Below are 17531 nucleotides of genomic sequence, written 5' to 3'. Positions count from 1 at the left end.
ATAGGTTCCTATTTTAGCACATATTAATGAAACTAAATCATATGCTAGGGCTTAACAAAAATCTGAAGGAATTCAAGGAAATTGTATAAAAGAAATCACCATTTCTGATCAAGCTGTCAGCAGCATATGAAGAACCACAGTTTGAATATTGTGCTCATTTGTATTATGGAGCTCTTCTGATCAAGGTAAACTGGATAAGTCAGACCATCTCTCTCCTGAGTACAACCTGAAAAATTAGAACAGAGAGAGAAAGAGAGAGAGATTGGAAAACTAACAAGGCAAATAAATATTGAAGAGTAAAAATCCACAGAAGTGAACTCAGCATTTTAAGTAGTTTTCATTGAGAGAGATCTGCAGGTTCAGGGAACTTACTTAGAAACTGGACATTAAGCAAAACTAACTTCCAATAAGTGCACCAGGATGTAGGGAGAACAAAGTTTAAGAGCCATTGATCATTGTCTTCTTGTGTGGTGGGAGATGGAATGGATATAAATTCTGTAGGGTTTGGGTGGGACCCTGAAGGTTATGGTTTGGAAGCTATAGTGAACCTGAAATCAACCAATTCTAACCAGGTCCTAAAGCCTGACTTTGAATTATTGGAGTCTCTGATTAAATATTCTGGAAATGATTGTGCTGTGCTGTTAGTTGCAAAGGCGGAGTAAAATTAAATTTGAATTATCTCTGTAATTTTCGTATATTATTTCTAACACACAAGTAAAAATGAGTAGGAAAATTATGAGAAAAAATATGTGACCAAAACCCAACTGAAGGGTGCTTGACTGCCTGAGTTGGTAGAGTGTATGACTCTTGATCTCAGGGTTCTGAGTTTGAGCCCCACATTGGGTATAGAGATTACTCAAAAGTAAAATCTTTTTAAAAAGTTAAGAAAATTTTAAAAACCAACTGATACAACGGATAAAAATAGGTATACCAAATAACTGTATAATAGTTATCATCTGTGCAATTAAAAATGTCTCATATATCAAAAAAAAATTAAGAATGTAGCAGAGAACTAGAAATGAAAACATCAGGTTTTGTTTTATGTATTTGAAGTTCTTTTATATGGTACCCAAATATTTAGGTTTGTAGTATGCCTGTTAAATGGATCTCTTAATTATAATAAAACATCCCTTCTTAAAGTTTATTTTGTCTAGCATCAGAGTAGCTATTCCAGGTTTCTTATGTTTCCTTTTGCTTGTTATATCTTTTTTCATACTATTATTTTATACCTGACCCTATTGTTATATATAAGTTGTGTGTCATGTAAATAGCATTTAATTGGGATTTCATTTTTGTTTTTTCTAATCTAGACTGACAATCTCCACTTTTAATTGGAATGTTTAGGTCTTTTTATGTTTAATTACTATTAATATAGTTTGCCTTAAAGTGTCAACTTTAAATGCCCTTCATTTTCTATTTCCTGTCTCTTTTTGTTTCTCTGGTCTTATTTTTGTGCATACTTTTGTGTTTATTGAACATTTTTTATTTTTCATATTAAGTTCCTCTATTGGATTTTTATCTCAGGCAGTTTAAAACATGTCCACATATTCTTTAATGCTTTTTTTCTTTCAGTAAGTGAAGTTTATGGCTCTTCCCAGGATTCTGGGCCAACTTCATGACTCGTTAATTAACAGAATGCAGTGGTTGTGAGGCTATATAAATTTCTAGGCTGAAATTCCAATCAACTGCCGTTATCAACTGCTGCCAATGGAGGACGCCATCTTGGCCCTCCTCTTAGCGTTCTTTCCATCTATTTCATTGGTTCTCAGTTTCTATCACGTGTTACTTACCTTCAACCAGAAAAACTTCCTGTAGCAAGGTGAATTAGATTATCAAGAGACAAATTGTCTCAAGTTTGTTTATATGAATGTATCTTATTTCGTTCTCAGTTTGGAAGGATAATCTTGCTAAATACAGAATTCAACGTTGATGGTTTTATTTTTTCTTTCACTCTGGTTGTAGTTCTCCACTGTTGCTTTTGAGAAGGCAGCCGTCCTCTCAAAGCCCACAATGACATCGCTTCACAGAAAGCGGCTTGGCTTAGCTTCTAACAAGAGGTTAGTTGACTTTTATTTTATTTTAAAGATTTTTATTTATTTATTCATGAGAGACAGAGAGAGAGAGGCAGAGACACAGGCAAAGGGAGAAGCAGGCTCCATGCAGGGAGCCTGACCAGGATCAGGCCCTGGACTGAAGGTGGCGCTAAGCCGCTGAGCCACCCGGGCTGCCTAGGTTAGTTGACTTTTAAATCATTGTTTACATATTGGTGATATGTTCTTACTTCTCAAGCAAGGTTGATGGAAATGCATTTGTTAATTTCATCAATATTCTTTATTTCATGTGTATGTCAAATATATGCTAAAACTTTTCAAAAATTTATAGCTGTTTTTCAATCAAAAGTATTTAATTTATATAGTGATTAATTTCTATAAATGCAGTTATTTGATAATAACACATAAAGCAAAAAGGTGGGAAGCTAGCATAAAGTAACAAAAGCAAAAAAAATGAAATTTTCTTTTCATTTCTTATTAAAATATATGTTTGAGTAAATTATATACTAATTAAAATAATTTAAGCATATTTCTGAGCAAAATCTCAAAATATTAAAACTTTTTTCCTTATAATTGTTGATCTGCTTCTAACATTGACGTGGATGAGAAATTTTATGAATAGGCAGATTTTTACTAAAGAAAATGAAGCGACACTTTTGTTACCTAGAGCAAAATTTTTATAACTACAATAATTATATAATATTAAGCTTGCACAAACATTTTATATACAGTGATTTACATAAAATAATTCAAATAAGAACCAATGCAGTAACAATTTATAAAACGTAAGTGAAAGTAAAATGAAAATATTCCTATTTATATGTGCTTAATATGTAATAATTTTGGTATTTCAAGTAATAATTGATAGCCTATTTAACAAATAGTACTTGTAGAAAACATCAAAGAATAAATTTAAAAAGTATAAAATACCAGGAAGTATATTATTTTTTTTCAGGAAGTATATTAAATATGCTTAACATTTAATGGAAATTAAATAATAAGATCAATTTTTATATTTTACCCTAGTATCAGATTATGAAGGAATTTAAAATGTTACTGTGTTTTAGAATGAAGTTTGACACCACAAATTTTAGATTTACATGTCCTTTTCATAGTAATTCTGCTTCTAGGACTGTATCTGAGACACAGCTGCTTAAACATGTACTGGGAGGGGGGCTCCTTAAGATAGGAGCTCTTGTGCCCCAGCTCCCTGTTTGCCCCAGCTGTGGCTCTCCCTTCCAGGCTACCCTCTCTCTTTAAGAATTAACTTCAGAAAGGCAGTAGGAGTGGGAAGACTCCCAGACCCAGGGGATGGGGGCGACCTGTCCCAAAGAGAAGGCCTAGTAAGCTGAGCCACCAGCTGAGTTCCCCCTCAGGTCCAGACTGGACCAGGAGGGTTTTAAGTTGTTTCTGGTTATACTGTGTTCCTTTATTCAATTGCAAAAGAAAAAAAAAATTGCTCCCTGTAGGGCCCAGGCTCTTAGCAGCAGTACAACACTCTCCCCATCTTCTATTAAAACCTGGAACCACTTTTTTTTAAGTGCTTGAAAGGTAAAATAGTTGCAAAATGAATTAAAGTGTGTCCATACTGTGAATATTATACAACTTTTACAATCACTGTTAAATCTATATGTACTTACAGAAAACATCTTCAAGACACAATGTCAATAAAAAAGATAAATCAAAGACTTTCAAATAAGCATACATATGTATAAATATATTATTTATGTAACTGTATATGTGTGTTTGCATATGCTAATACACACGTTTGATTGCTAATCATGGTTTCTTTCCACAAAGGGAAATACATTTGCATTTTTTTGCAAGTTTTACATTAAGTACATGTGGTATTTGTAACTAATGTAAAAGTCAAAGAAATAGTCACATGAAGGCATAATACTAAAGGTTATTTTGAAATATCTACAATCCTGCTTTTTGTTTCTACAGAATTGACTTTTGGGTAATTTTGTGTTAATAGATTCATACAGTATGTGGTGTAATTTGTCTTGCTTCCTTCATTTGGCATGGGGTTTTCGAGGTTCATCCATGTTCTAGCATGTATCAGAAATCGGTTCCTTCTCACTGCTGATTTATAATTCCATTCTGTGGTTACTAACCACTTACTGTTTACCTGTTTATGAGTTGATGGAGAATACAGTTCTTCTCAGATTTTAGGTATTATAAATATAATGGCTGTGAACATTTTTGTAGAGGTCTTTGTGTAGACATAAGCTTTCTTTTCTCTTGGGTAAATACCCAGAAGGATGTGATCATTTGGTGAAGTATATTGAACTTTTTAAGAAATCGCCTAAATGCTTTCCAAACTATTGTACCATTTTGCAATCCCAACATCATTCTATGACGTTCCAGTTGTTCCACATCCATATCAACTTTTGGTTTTGTGACACTTTTAAGAATCACCCCTTTGAGAAGGTGGAATTTGGGATCTGAGTATGGATTTTATTTTTATTTCCTAGGAAGATTGAAGGTGGTAGGAATTTGTTCATGTGCTTATTGAATATTCTCTAGTGACTATTTACTAAAGATAAATTGTGTGTATAGTTAAAAGTTGTTTTCTAATTATTGAAGTAATTCCTTATGTATTCTAGATACAAGTTCCTTTTTCAGATATATCTGTTGTAAATATTTTCTGCAGATCTGTGCCTTGTCTTCATTTTCTAGCTTTTAGAAAGAGAAGTTTATATATTTGATGAAATATAAAAAGATTGTTTATTTTTTTAAAAAAATTATTTATTAGAGAGAGCAAGTGCATGTGCACATGAATAGGGGGGACAGAGGGAGAGAGAATCTTAAGACTCCCTGCTGAGTGCAGAGCCTGACATGGGGCTCCATCTCACAAGCCATGAGATCATGACCTGAGCCGAAACCAAGAATCAGACACTTAACCAGCTGAGCCATGTGGGCACCCCACATTTTTCTTTTTTTTAAATCGTGTCTAACAAATATTTTCCTATAGCAAGTTGAAAGATTTTTTCCTATATGCTTTATAGTTTGTACTTTTATATTGAAGTCTGAGTTCTAATTCAAGTTCATTTGTGGGGACACTTCGGTGGCTCAACAGTTTAGCGCCTGCCTGCAGCCCAGGGCGTGATCCTGGAGTCCTGGGATCAAGTCCCACATCGGGCTCCCTGCATGGAGCCTGCTTCTCCCTCTACCTATGTCTCTACCTCTGTGTGTGTGTGTGTGTGTGTATGTGTGTGTGTGTGTGTGTGTGTGTGTCTCATGAATGAATAAATAAAATCTTTAAAAAAAAGTTCATTTGTGCAGTATAAATTTCATGTCCAAATGCATTTTTCCATATGGTTATTCAGTTAAACTATTTATTGAAATAACTCTTCTTTCTTTCATTAGCTTAGTTTGGCACCTTATCAAAAATTATTTGGCCATATTTCTAGACTTTCTATTCTGTCCTATTGTCTCCTTATGCCAAAGCTATACCCTCTTGAATATTGGAGCTTCATAAGAAGTTCTGAATAGTAAAAATCCTTCAACTTGTTTTAAAATTTTGGGCTATTAAAGATCTGTTATACTTACAGATTAATATTAGAATAGTTTTGTAAACTTTTGCATAAAAAGCTTGCTGACATTTTTATTGAGGGTGAATCTTTGGATGAATTTGGAAAGGACAGATATCTTAACACTATAGAGTTTTCCAATCCAAGAAGATGGTGTATCACATTTCCTTAAGTTTCTCCTGTTCTTCTCAGCAATATTTGAGGTTTTCATTTGCAAATTTTGCATATATTTTGCTAATGTTTCCCTGGGTATATCATGTTTCTTGGTACTATTGTATATGATAAAGTTTCAATTTCACTTTTAATGATTATTTGCTGGCATATAGATGTGTAATTGATACTTTGTTTATTGATCTTGTATTCTACAAACATAAATCCACTTATTCTACTTGCTTCTTTGTATATTCCTTCAGATTTTCTACATATATGATAATGCTATCTCTGAAAAAAGAGACAATTATGTCATCTTTTCCAATCTGTATATATTTTCTTTTCTTGTATTATTCAATTCACTAGCACTACCATTTTAATTTTGACTGGAAATGATAAGAACCTATACCCTTGTCTTGTTCCCAAACCTGTGGGAAGTCCTTTAGGGATTTTCTTCAAAATAGTATGCCAACTGTAGATTTTTTTATTTATTCACTTAAGATGAGGAAATTCCTTTTTACTGCTGGTTTGTCAAATTTCATCAAATTGCACACTTAAAATTGATGAGTTTAGGTGTATGTAAGTTATCCTTCAACAACAGATTTAAAATGATATCAATACTCTGGTTTCTCTTCAGATTGTATAAATCTTTCACCTTTTAAAATGAGGGGATCACCTTAAGTATTTGCTGGAACTGTTACTCAGGTAGTTAAATACTATAGAATATTGATCATTTTCTCATATTTATTTAATGTGTTTTTCATCTATGCCTACTATTATATGTGCATATATGTAAAATAGGAAAACACAAGTCTCAATTCTAGGTTATCATTACAATTAAGTGATTTGTTTAGGGTGGTATTTTATGAACTATGAGGAATTATAGAATCATCAAATTCTTTCTATTCAGGAAATATATATATGTGTATATATATGATATTTCTGAGTGTATTTAAGGTTTTGATTTCATTGTTATTCTCCATATTTATGTGAAATGATAGCAATTTGGAAATAAGCAAAACTTCCTTTAGTTGTCAAAAAAGTGAGTTACATATTGTTACTGAAACATTATCAGTAGAAATAAACAGGGCTTGGAAAAGGAACATATTGAGAAAAAAAGAATGCCTCTATATAGTATCCAACAGTGATATCTAAGCTATGAAAAAAAGCATTATTTCTTTCAGAAGCTTCAACAATGATTTATCCTCTCTGAATTTTACCTGTCTCTCATAGTTAGCAATTATTTCCTGGGCATTCATCCTAGATTGTTGCTAAGCAATGACTATAAGCTTGTACCTTGTCAGTTTACCATTTGCTACACAGAATTTCTTGCATAAGTCTTTGCCAAAATACTGCCTTTTTGTTCTAAAAATTAATAAAGTATACCTATCTTACGTAGAATTTAATTTTTTTCTCTTTAACACAGTCTTTAGGGAGGCAAAATTAAATTTGTTGGGTCATTGACTCTTACAGAATTTTGTTAATTTGTAATTACTTTTTTTAGTACACATGCACACACACACACACACACACACACACACAGAGGCAACTGAACAGGATCTACATAAAAGAAAAGCAGACCATATCATCACTATGACATATGGTTCATCTGATTTGATTCAGCTCATTTCCCTGGAAGAGATGCCTGCTGGGAGCTGTATCTTTTCTACTTGTTTTGAATGCACTAAAAGACCAATTATAAACCCTGGCACAACATTTTATAATCTTATTTGTACTCTTATATTCTATTTTACAAACTTGTTTTAGTTTATTTTTCTATGAATCAAGTAAACCAACCAGACTTGTTGGGATAGTGGTAATAATACTTAGCTGCAGTCACAGTACAAGAGTCCAAACCTTGGAATGAGGCTTAATGAGTTCTTAAGCAAATAATTACATTTCTACAAACCTCAACTAACTTTATTGGCAAAATGAAGATAATAATTATTTCCCCCTAAACTTGGGAAACTGTACAAATATATGCAATCCTCCAAAACAAAGTGTGTTGTTATATTTCAGTCAACATATTAGGATCAAGGTCTCTCTCTTTTTTTAAAAAGAAAGATTTACTTTAGAGAGAAAGAGCACGTGCATGCATGCACACATGCATGCACACATGTAAACACACACATGAGTGGGAGGAGGGGCAGAGGGAGAGGGAAAGAATCTCTAGCAGATTCCTCCCTGAGCAGGAAGCCCAGTGTGGGGCTTGATCTCATGACCTTGATATCATGACCTGAGCTGAAATCAAGTTGGATGCTTAACCAACTGAGCCACCCAGGCATCTCTCAAGGTCTCTTTCTTAGAACAGGGAAACATCTTTTCACTTTTCTCCCCTCTTTTAATGTTTCTAATAATATTTTTTCTATGCTGATACCAAGTTTTATGTAGTTCTATTTCAATGACAGGAAAATATTTCACGTCTCTCTATTTATTTAGGTTTCTTTACTAAGTAGGACTTAAAAGTTTGTCCTTCTGTAGATGTTATCCTGTTTTCTTTGCATTACAGATGAAGTTACTCTATTTGTCTTTCTCTTTGTAATTTGCACAGTAAAATTCTCTGAGATCCAAAGTGAATTTAGAATTATAGAGGTACAAGATTTATTTTGGCATATTCAGATTTTCATTGTTTTTCTTTTGATCCATTGCTCAATACCTAAAATTTGATAAACAGTCAGACATATTTATGTTTTTATTGTATTTAATACCTCTTTAAATCACTCACAATATATATTTTGGTGTCTTGTGTTAGTAGATAGAATTTTTTGTGCAATAGTCAACTCTTTGTCCTAACACTGTTTAGTAAATAATATTTTTTAAACCACTAAACTGGGGTTTTACTTCTATATCTTAAAATTTTATATATATGAGAATTTCTTTCTAGGCTAGTTCATTTAATCGATTTATGTACCATTACCATACTTTTATTTGTATTAGATAACAATTTTAGTATTTCTTAGCCAAGGTTTCTTTTCTTTTTTTTTTTCTTTTTTCTTTCTTTTTTTTTTTTGGTAAAGATTTTATTTATTTATTCATGAGAGACACACATAGAGAGGCAGAGACATAGGCAGAGGGAGAAGTAGGCTCCCTGCAGGGATCTCAATGCCGAACTTGATCCCAGATCCCAGGACCCCGGGATCACGCCCTGAACCAAAGGCAAATGTTCAACCACTGAGTCACCCAGGTGTCACTTAGCCAAGGTTTCTTAGTCCCAATTTCCAAACTTCTATTATAGTTGCTTTGTTCTTTCTTCCTCCCCATTGATTTAAGTTCATCTTGGTTAATGTGAGAAGGTAATCTTATTGGAACCAAATTGCACACTTTTCAAAAGAGATATTTGTAGAACAAATTGAGCCAGTAGAGGTAGAAAAGGAGACTGAATTACCACTTTTTGGAAAAATATTCTCTTCCTTATTTATGTACTGGGCCTTCTTCCGTTGGGAGAAAAAAAAAGGTACAACTTAAACAATAGAGTTTTTTTCATAACTGAATTATTGTACTTGCCAGGTCATATAATAATCAAAGTATAATACTACTATTACTTAGATTGTTATTATTGTATTCCTTTACATGTTTGTTTAGGAGTAAGGACAAAGAATTAAACTATGGTATTGTTTTGGTGATTAAATTATAGTTCATGGGGCAGCCCTGGTGGCTCAGCAGTTTAGCGCCGCCTTCAGCCCAGGGCCTGATCCTGGGGACCTGGGATCGAGTCCCACATCAGGCTCCCTGCATGGAGCCTGCTTCTCCCTGTGCCTCTCTCTTTCTCTCTCTCATGAATAAATAAATAAAATCTTTAAAATTTTTTTTAAAAATAAATTATAGCTCATAATGTAACCATTCTGACACTGATGCATAAAGATTTCTGAATATGTCAGAGCTACGTTGTTACATTCAGCAAAGAAACACAGACACTTGTTAAAATGAAGAGAAATCAGCAAGTGATGTTTCCCTTTGAGTTTCACATAAGTGTTATATTTTCCTTGTTAGCAAGACAATTATTCAGTCAAGACTCAGAGAGTAAGGCACTATTAAAAGGAAAAAAAGAAAAATGATAAATCAAAGAGAAGGTTCTGCTTATAGAACATTTTATTTTAAATTGTAAGATATCCACATAACTACTGTTAATGCATATTAGAATGTGGTGAATGCCAAAATGAAAGTCATTGGGGATGATGGAACTTTAGAGGAGGGAGAAATTACTGTCATATATAGCAATCTGGTATGACTTCGTGGTTGATTTGGCATGTGAGCTCCACCTTGTCAGATGGTTTAGATTTGGGGTTGATGATATGGCATCACTGGAAGAGCTGAGACAAAGCTACTGAGGTGCAAAGACTTAGTATATATCCATGAGAAATTAGGTAATTTATTTTGGCTAGAATATAAGGGTGTGTGAGAAAAAATAGTGGGACATAATTTTGGAAAGACAATTATAGGCCAGATGGCAAAATATCTTTAATAGTAGCTATTAGATTTTGGATTTTATTTTGTTGATAATTTGGGGCCTGTGAAGTATTTTTTTTTAAAGGTGTTGGTGTAAATGGTGCAATGCTTTAGAAGGGTTACAAAAATGATTATCTTCCTAGATAAGCAGTAGACAGGCATTCATACAGTACTAGTGAGATTCTAAGATTCTAAAATCTTAAATCACTAGGTTCAGAAAGGTTTAGATAATGTTATCTTTTTTGTAGATGTTATCTTATCAGTGGTCACAAAAGTTCATCTACTAAGCCATTTCTACTTTTGCACTGTCATGTTTGATGTCAAATTAATATTTTTTTCTTCTCTTTCCCTTTAATTAAAGAAAGATGTTAATATCTTTTGAAAGAAGTTAACTGAAGTATAAAATCATTGCCTTTGAAATTATTAGAATAACAAATGTGATATGAAATATTAAAGATTTCTAGTGCATTACAATAATTATAAAAAATTATGTCATTTGAACATAAATTTGCATTGTATTTGTTTCATATATTACATTTTGACTCAATATAGTTATAAATCAGGGCACCTCAAGGTATCTCTGCTATACTCAGATCAAGAAATTGGAATATCACTACAGGTTAATTGAATGTTTCATGTGAGATTATTAGTGTTATTTAATTTTTAAATAAAACCCATGCTCACCAAAAAACCTTCATTTTATTTATCATGTGGATTATTTATTGAATTATGAATATATGCAATTGGTATTCATTTTGATAAACACTAAAAATGTAAATGAAGTCAACTCAATTAACTTGAGTGCTCATGCATTAAAAGAAATGACTAAGGAAGTAGCAAAATCTAGTCGTAACTGCTAGTAGTCCGTTAGTGAAAACCAAATCAATTCTTAGTGACACATAATCTCATTATATTGCAGTAGCTAATGGGTAACTTTTATTAAAAGTCAAATGTCTATAACACTGTTGCTATGTATTTGGTTTAGGAACTAACACTGATGCTGTATAAAAAACTAGCATAGGAATTTAGAACACTGACAGTGATCAGGCTTTGTAATTCTTAGGAAGTGAGGAGATTTTCAAATTTAATGTTTATTATTTTTGCATGTGTGAAGTTTCGGTTGCTGTCATATACTTGATCACTGCTGTCTTTTCAATTTCCAGTTGAAAGCATAAAAGTAAACGGGACTGCTCAACAATACTGAAAAGAGGAGAAATTGGTGTCCTGGGATTAAGGCATGGGTATTTAATCATTGACTGTCTTAGTAAAGGAGATTGATCTTGGAAACGAGTCTAAGGAAAGGCAGCCAAAAAGTATAGAGCCATTCAGAAGATGGACTGCCATAGCAACTCAGGGAGTAAAATAATGAAGAGTGCTACTGAGGGGTGCTGGGGTGGGTCAGTCAGTTAAGCATTGGACTCAGTTTTGGCTAAAGTCATGATCTCAGGGCCATGAGATTGAGCCCAGCATCAGGCTCAGGACTCAGTGGGAAATCTTCTTGAGATTCCCTCTTTCCCTCTGCCCCCTCCTGCCCCTGCTTGCACGTAGGTGTGTGTGCATACTCTCCCTCTCTCTCTCAAATAAATAAAATCTTTTAAAAAAAGTGCTACTGAGATTAGGATTATGAATAATTAATGATAATAATCTTTAACAGTTCTTGAATAATTATTGTTCACTTAGTACTAAGTACTTTATCTGGATTGATTCATTAGTCTTCAGTAACATCATAAGGTGAGCACTATTATTTATTCACAAATGAGAAAAACAGTTTTAGAGAAAGTAAGAAACAAATAAATTAACACAGATAGTAATTTGTGTGTGTGATTAGAACCCAGGCAATACGAGTGAGTCCAGGGATTGTACACTTAGCCTGTATAATCTGTTCCATCCAAATGGTCTGAAAAAATACCCTTTGAATTTTTCCCTATATGTGAAAGATAAACAGGAATTTGTCAATGGAGAAAGGATTAAAGGCTGTTAGGGGTATGGTTTATTCTGCATACATGTGATGTTCTGTTGAATGATAGAATGAAGTGATATTGTTCTCTTGAGCCTCTCAACTTAAGGAGTCATTTAAGGATCCTTGAGTGACAAGAGAATGATATCACACGTGATAATTGTGGTTAGTTCTGAGATTGTCTTGAAGAATTACATTCCAGCTTTCCTATAGAGAATTATGCATCCTGAGATCTCAATTTAGGGGGTTTAAGTAAAGATAACCCCATCCCTAGTTCCACTAGGGTTGCATAAACCCAAGTGTATCAAAAAGAATGTCATGTTCAACTGCCCAAAGGATTGATTGATATTAGTTTCCTTAATATATAAAACTCTGGGAGTGCCTGTCTAGCTCAATTGGTAAAGCATATGACTCTTAATTTCAGGGTCATGAGTCCAAGCCCCACATTGGGTATAGAGCCTACTAAAAACAAAAACAAAACAATTCTGTTTTAAAAAATTTAGGATTCTAACTCTATTAAGATAATATAAAAATCTCTTCTAAATTTGCTGCCTTGATTTCTTCTTCTAGAAGATTAATTCCTTCCTATTTCCCTAATCTGTGGAGATTACAATGTTTTTCTTCTAGAATGCTATGGCATGTTGAGTCAGGCGCATGGCCTTAAGAATACCACAGCAGATTTAGCTGTGGATTTAAGGCAACTGTCCAGAGAGTTCATGTGAGGACCACTCCACACACAATTAGTAATTCCCATGTTATTTGAATTACATGAAGTGTGTTCACATTTTAGCATCATCTATTCCTTCATGTACTGGAGGTCTCTAACATCACCCTCAAGATAGAGAATTTCTTAAAAGAATTCACAAAAAAACAGGAAAGCTATTAAACTTACAGTTATCGCCTATTACAGCAAAAAGATGCATAATAAAATCAGGAAAGGGAAAAAGCACATAGGGCCAGGAGACACCGGGCACAGCTTCTAGTTATTCTCTTCCTGTGGAGTTACACAGTGCTTAATTTTTTTTTTACAACAGTAATGTGCTGTAGCACATGAAAAATGTTGACAGCCTTGATCATGTAAGCATGGAGTGTCTCCATTGCTGACCTTAGTTCCTCGGTCTCCAGCCCTCACAGAGGACTAACTGAGACAGGATGCCTCAATGCCTCAAAGCACAGACATATAAAAACAGCTATTTACCATAAATCACATTGCTAGCATCAACTATCCAGTATGGCCCAAAGCATCAGACATACAAACAAACACATGCTTATCAGGCAGGATATTCTAAGAGCTTAGAGGATACAGATCAGGAGGTGGACAAGGACCAGACCTGAAGAATTTAGGCAAGTAGAGGCTTTAGGAAATCCAGGCCTCAAAGTTAACCTCTGAGTGCACAGTATATACATTTTTGTTATTTTTATATATAGAATTCTGTCCTATATGTCTTAGTGATTGTTTTATTATATATGAAAATGATTTAAAACCTTGTTTTCTTTTTTTTTTTTTAAATTTATGACAGTCACACACAGAGAGAGAGAGAGAGAGAGAGAGAGGCAGAGACACAGGCAGAGGGAGAAGCAGGCTCCATACACCGGGAGCCCGATGTGGGATTCGATCCCGGGTCTCCAGATCGCGCCCTGGGCCAAAGGCAGGCGCCAAACTGCTGCGCCACCCAGGGATCCCTAAAACCTTGTTTTCATTTTCATTTTATGAAATACTTTTAATTCCAATTCTTTTACTTCTAATTCTCATGACTTTGAGTTGTCCAGCATTACCTACAAATACATGCAATCATAACTACTTACACATTTACAAAATAGTTCTCTTTGAGTGCTTTCTGATATTGCTAGGCCTTACCTCTTGTTTTTGTCTAATTAAATGAATTTGAACTTCTGGGGAAATGACTGACGTGATAATTTTTTCATTGCTAAATTAAATGAGAAAATAGATAAGCCTTCAGCATGTGCAATAAGTTTGACATGAGAGAAAATAGGCATTTTTTTATGAATTAAAGAGTTATTGTGACCAGAGTTTATTGTGACTCTTATGTATATATAAAAGATTGAAAAATGTGACAGGTCCTTATGCAATTATATTTCAAAAATGCAGAAAACATGAAACAGTAATATTTTTCTAGGAAAAAAAATGATAAACTTTTAAAATTGAGAAGAAACATGAGTGTGACCATGATAGGCACTGAAATAATAAACAAGAAACAAAAACAGTAGACCCACTAGGAAATATTAACAGACATGGCAAAGAAACGAAGGACAAATAATTGGTTAATCAAACATCTGTGTTTTGTTCTTTTCACTGTCCAGTTCCCATTTTTCTGGTGCATCTTTAGGAATCAACCCCAAATTTCAGTCCAAGTTCAAGTAGAGCTGACGCTTCCTTACACCTCCAGGGAGAAGATATGACTCCATTAATCAATCATCCCATCACCTTGGCCAAAGCGCTTAGTCTAGGGGTCAGTCCATAATCCTTGTTAGGTTAGTGTGAGGTCTTTTCCTGACATTGGTGGAAACACAAGTTTTTTTTCCGGCTGTGTTTGGTAAATTTGGACAGGAGAGCAGTGGCTATCAAACTAACTGCACCCTAAATCCTGAGGGGATTTGTTAAAACCTATTACCCAGGTCACCACCTACATCAACTAAATCAAAATTTCTGGTTTATGAAATCTGTGCTTCACTTGAGTTTACAGACTCCTCAGGGAATTCTGATTGGCATTCAGTGTTGAAAACCTATGATCCAGAGAATAGTGATTCTCAAACTTTGGGATGCATCTGAATCAAGGGTGGGCTTGATAAAAATCTAGATTGTTTAGCCCAACCACACCATTTCTTTTTTGTGAGGTATGGGTAAGTGGGATGAGGAATTTGTATCTCTATTAATTGTCCAGGTTATGCTGATTCTGGACCAGACTTTGAAAAATCACAGCGCTAATCTGTGAAGGTGTGCATATGACGGTGAAAAGTGTGTGCTTTGCTTTTGAAGAGAGAGAGGAAAACATTAAAAATAAAAAAAATTAAAAAAAAAGAAGACTGGGGCGCCTGGGAGGCATCGTTAATTAAGCATTCAGCTCTTGATTTCAGCTTATGTAATGATCTCAGGGTCCTGGGATCCAGCCCCACTTTGGGAGCCCAGCATCGGGCTCTGTGCTCAGCAGGGAGTCTACGTGTGTCTTTCTCTCCCTCTCCCTCTCCCTCTGCCCTATCCCTGCTCTAGCCTGCTGTCTCTCTCTCTCTCTCTCTTTCTCTCTCTCTCAAATAAATAAATCTTTAGGAAAAAAAGAAATTTCAAGTAACTGTGGTGTTATAGGTAGACCTTAGTAGCTGGCCTTATGAGAGCTTGCATTTGAAAGATTGCAGTTTATGCCACTGATGCTGTTGAGTGATCACATTTTGAGGTCTAGTAGTTGGTCAGTATGACTAGTGGTGACATCTACTATGTGATATGCTTATACTAAGGCTGCACTAAATCTTAGTATTTTCATCTCATTTCACCTTCACTACCCAGGGGAGGCATTCAAATATGTCTAGTCTAGCAGTAAAGAAACTAAAGATTAAAATTAAGTATTTTGCCTGAGGCCACAGAAAAAAAAAGGGCTAGAACTGAGATTGGAAACTAGAAAAACCTACTCTGAAACCTGTGCCACTGAACAGGATGAGGGGGAAGAGGAGGTTTCATAGCAGATGGAGGTGACTGCCCCATATCCTTCTGAATGGGGAAATCTCTGGTATAAGGTAAATCTGAGGACACAGCAGTATGTAACCACTACTACAATGTAGCTTCAAGTCTGTTTCCACACCTCTTGAAGGAGGATTTAAAATGTATCAGGTGTGCCAATAATTAAAGTGTTCTAAAGTGAAGGTACTGTGGATCAGACATATCCTTGAATAACTGCATTTGTTTGGATATCAAAAGCTCCTGTTAAGTGAGAGGGTGGCCCAGGACTTCAAAGACCAAAACGTTAAAGGCCAAATAACCTATTTTAAAATGAGGTGATGATCTTTCAAAGAACCTCAGCAGAACTGGCTCTGCAACCATCAGCCACTATTCAATGAAGATGTCCAAAAGAGTTGAGATAGAAGAGAGAAATTTTCTTTCATTCTTCTGTTTACTTATCTACATTTTAAAAATTGTAGTTCACATGTGATGTTACATTAGTTTCAGGTATACAACACAGTGATTCCCCAAGTCTATATGTTATGTTATGCTCACCACAAGTGTAGCTACCATCTGTCACCATACAACTCTAATACAATACCATTGACTCTATATTCCCTATGCTGTGCTTTTATTCCAGTGACTTATTCAGTCCATAACTAGAAGCCCACATCTCCCACTCTGCTTCACCCATTTTACCCATCCCCACCCTTGCAACCATCAGTTGCAAGTAGTGCAACTCTATGTAGTTGCAGTTCTATGTATTTTGGGGTCTATTTCTGCTTTGGGTTTGTTTATTCATTTGTTTTGTATTTTAGATTCCACATGTAAGTGAAATCAAATGGTATTTGTCTTTCTCTGACTTATTTCACTTAGCATAATACCCTCTAGTTCCATCCATATTCTTGCCAGTGGCAAGATTCATTCTTTTTATGGCTAATTCATTGTATATATGTACCACATCTTCTTTCTCCATTCATCTATCAATGTATACTTGGATATCTTCCATATCTTGCCTATTGTAAATAATGCTATAATAAACATAAGGGTTCATATATCTTTTTGAATTAGTATTTTTGTTTTTCTTGGAGTACTATATCTTATATTTCTATTTTTAATTTTTTGAGGAACTTGCATACTGATTTCCACAGTGGCTGTACCAATTTACATTCCCATCAACAATGCACAAGGGTTCCTTTATTCTCCACATCCTCACCAGTACTTGTTATTTTGTCTTTTTCATTCTAGCCATTCTGATAGGTCTCTGAAGTGAGATATATATATCACTGTTGTTTAGATTTGTAGTTCCCTAATGATTAGTGATGTTGAGCATCTTTTCATGTGTCTGTTAGCCATCTGGATGTCTTCTTTGGAAAAGTGTTTATTCATGTCTTCTGCCCATTTTTTAACTGGATTGTTTTGGGGGGTTGTATTGGAAAAGTTCTTTATAGATTTTGGATACTAATCCTTTATCAGATATGTCATTTACAGATATCTTCTCCCATTTCATAGGCTACCTTTTAGTTTTGTTGATTATTTCCTTTGCTGTGCTAAAGCTTTTCATCTTGATGAAGTCCCAGTAGTTCATTCTTGCTTTTGTTTCCCTTGCCTCCAAAGCTATGTCTAGTAAGAAGCTGCCATAGCTGAGATCAAAGAGGTTGCTGTCTGTGTTCCCATCTAGGATTTTGATGGCTTACTATCTCACATTTAGATCTTTCATG

The sequence above is a fragment of the Canis lupus genome, chromosome X (genome assembly GCF_003254725.2).
Source record: "Canis lupus dingo isolate Sandy chromosome X, ASM325472v2, whole genome shotgun sequence".
Lineage (NCBI taxonomy): Eukaryota > Metazoa > Chordata > Mammalia > Carnivora > Canidae > Canis > Canis lupus.
The sequence above is the reverse complement of the archived record's forward strand: the minus strand, read 5'-3'. Positions refer to the sequence as shown.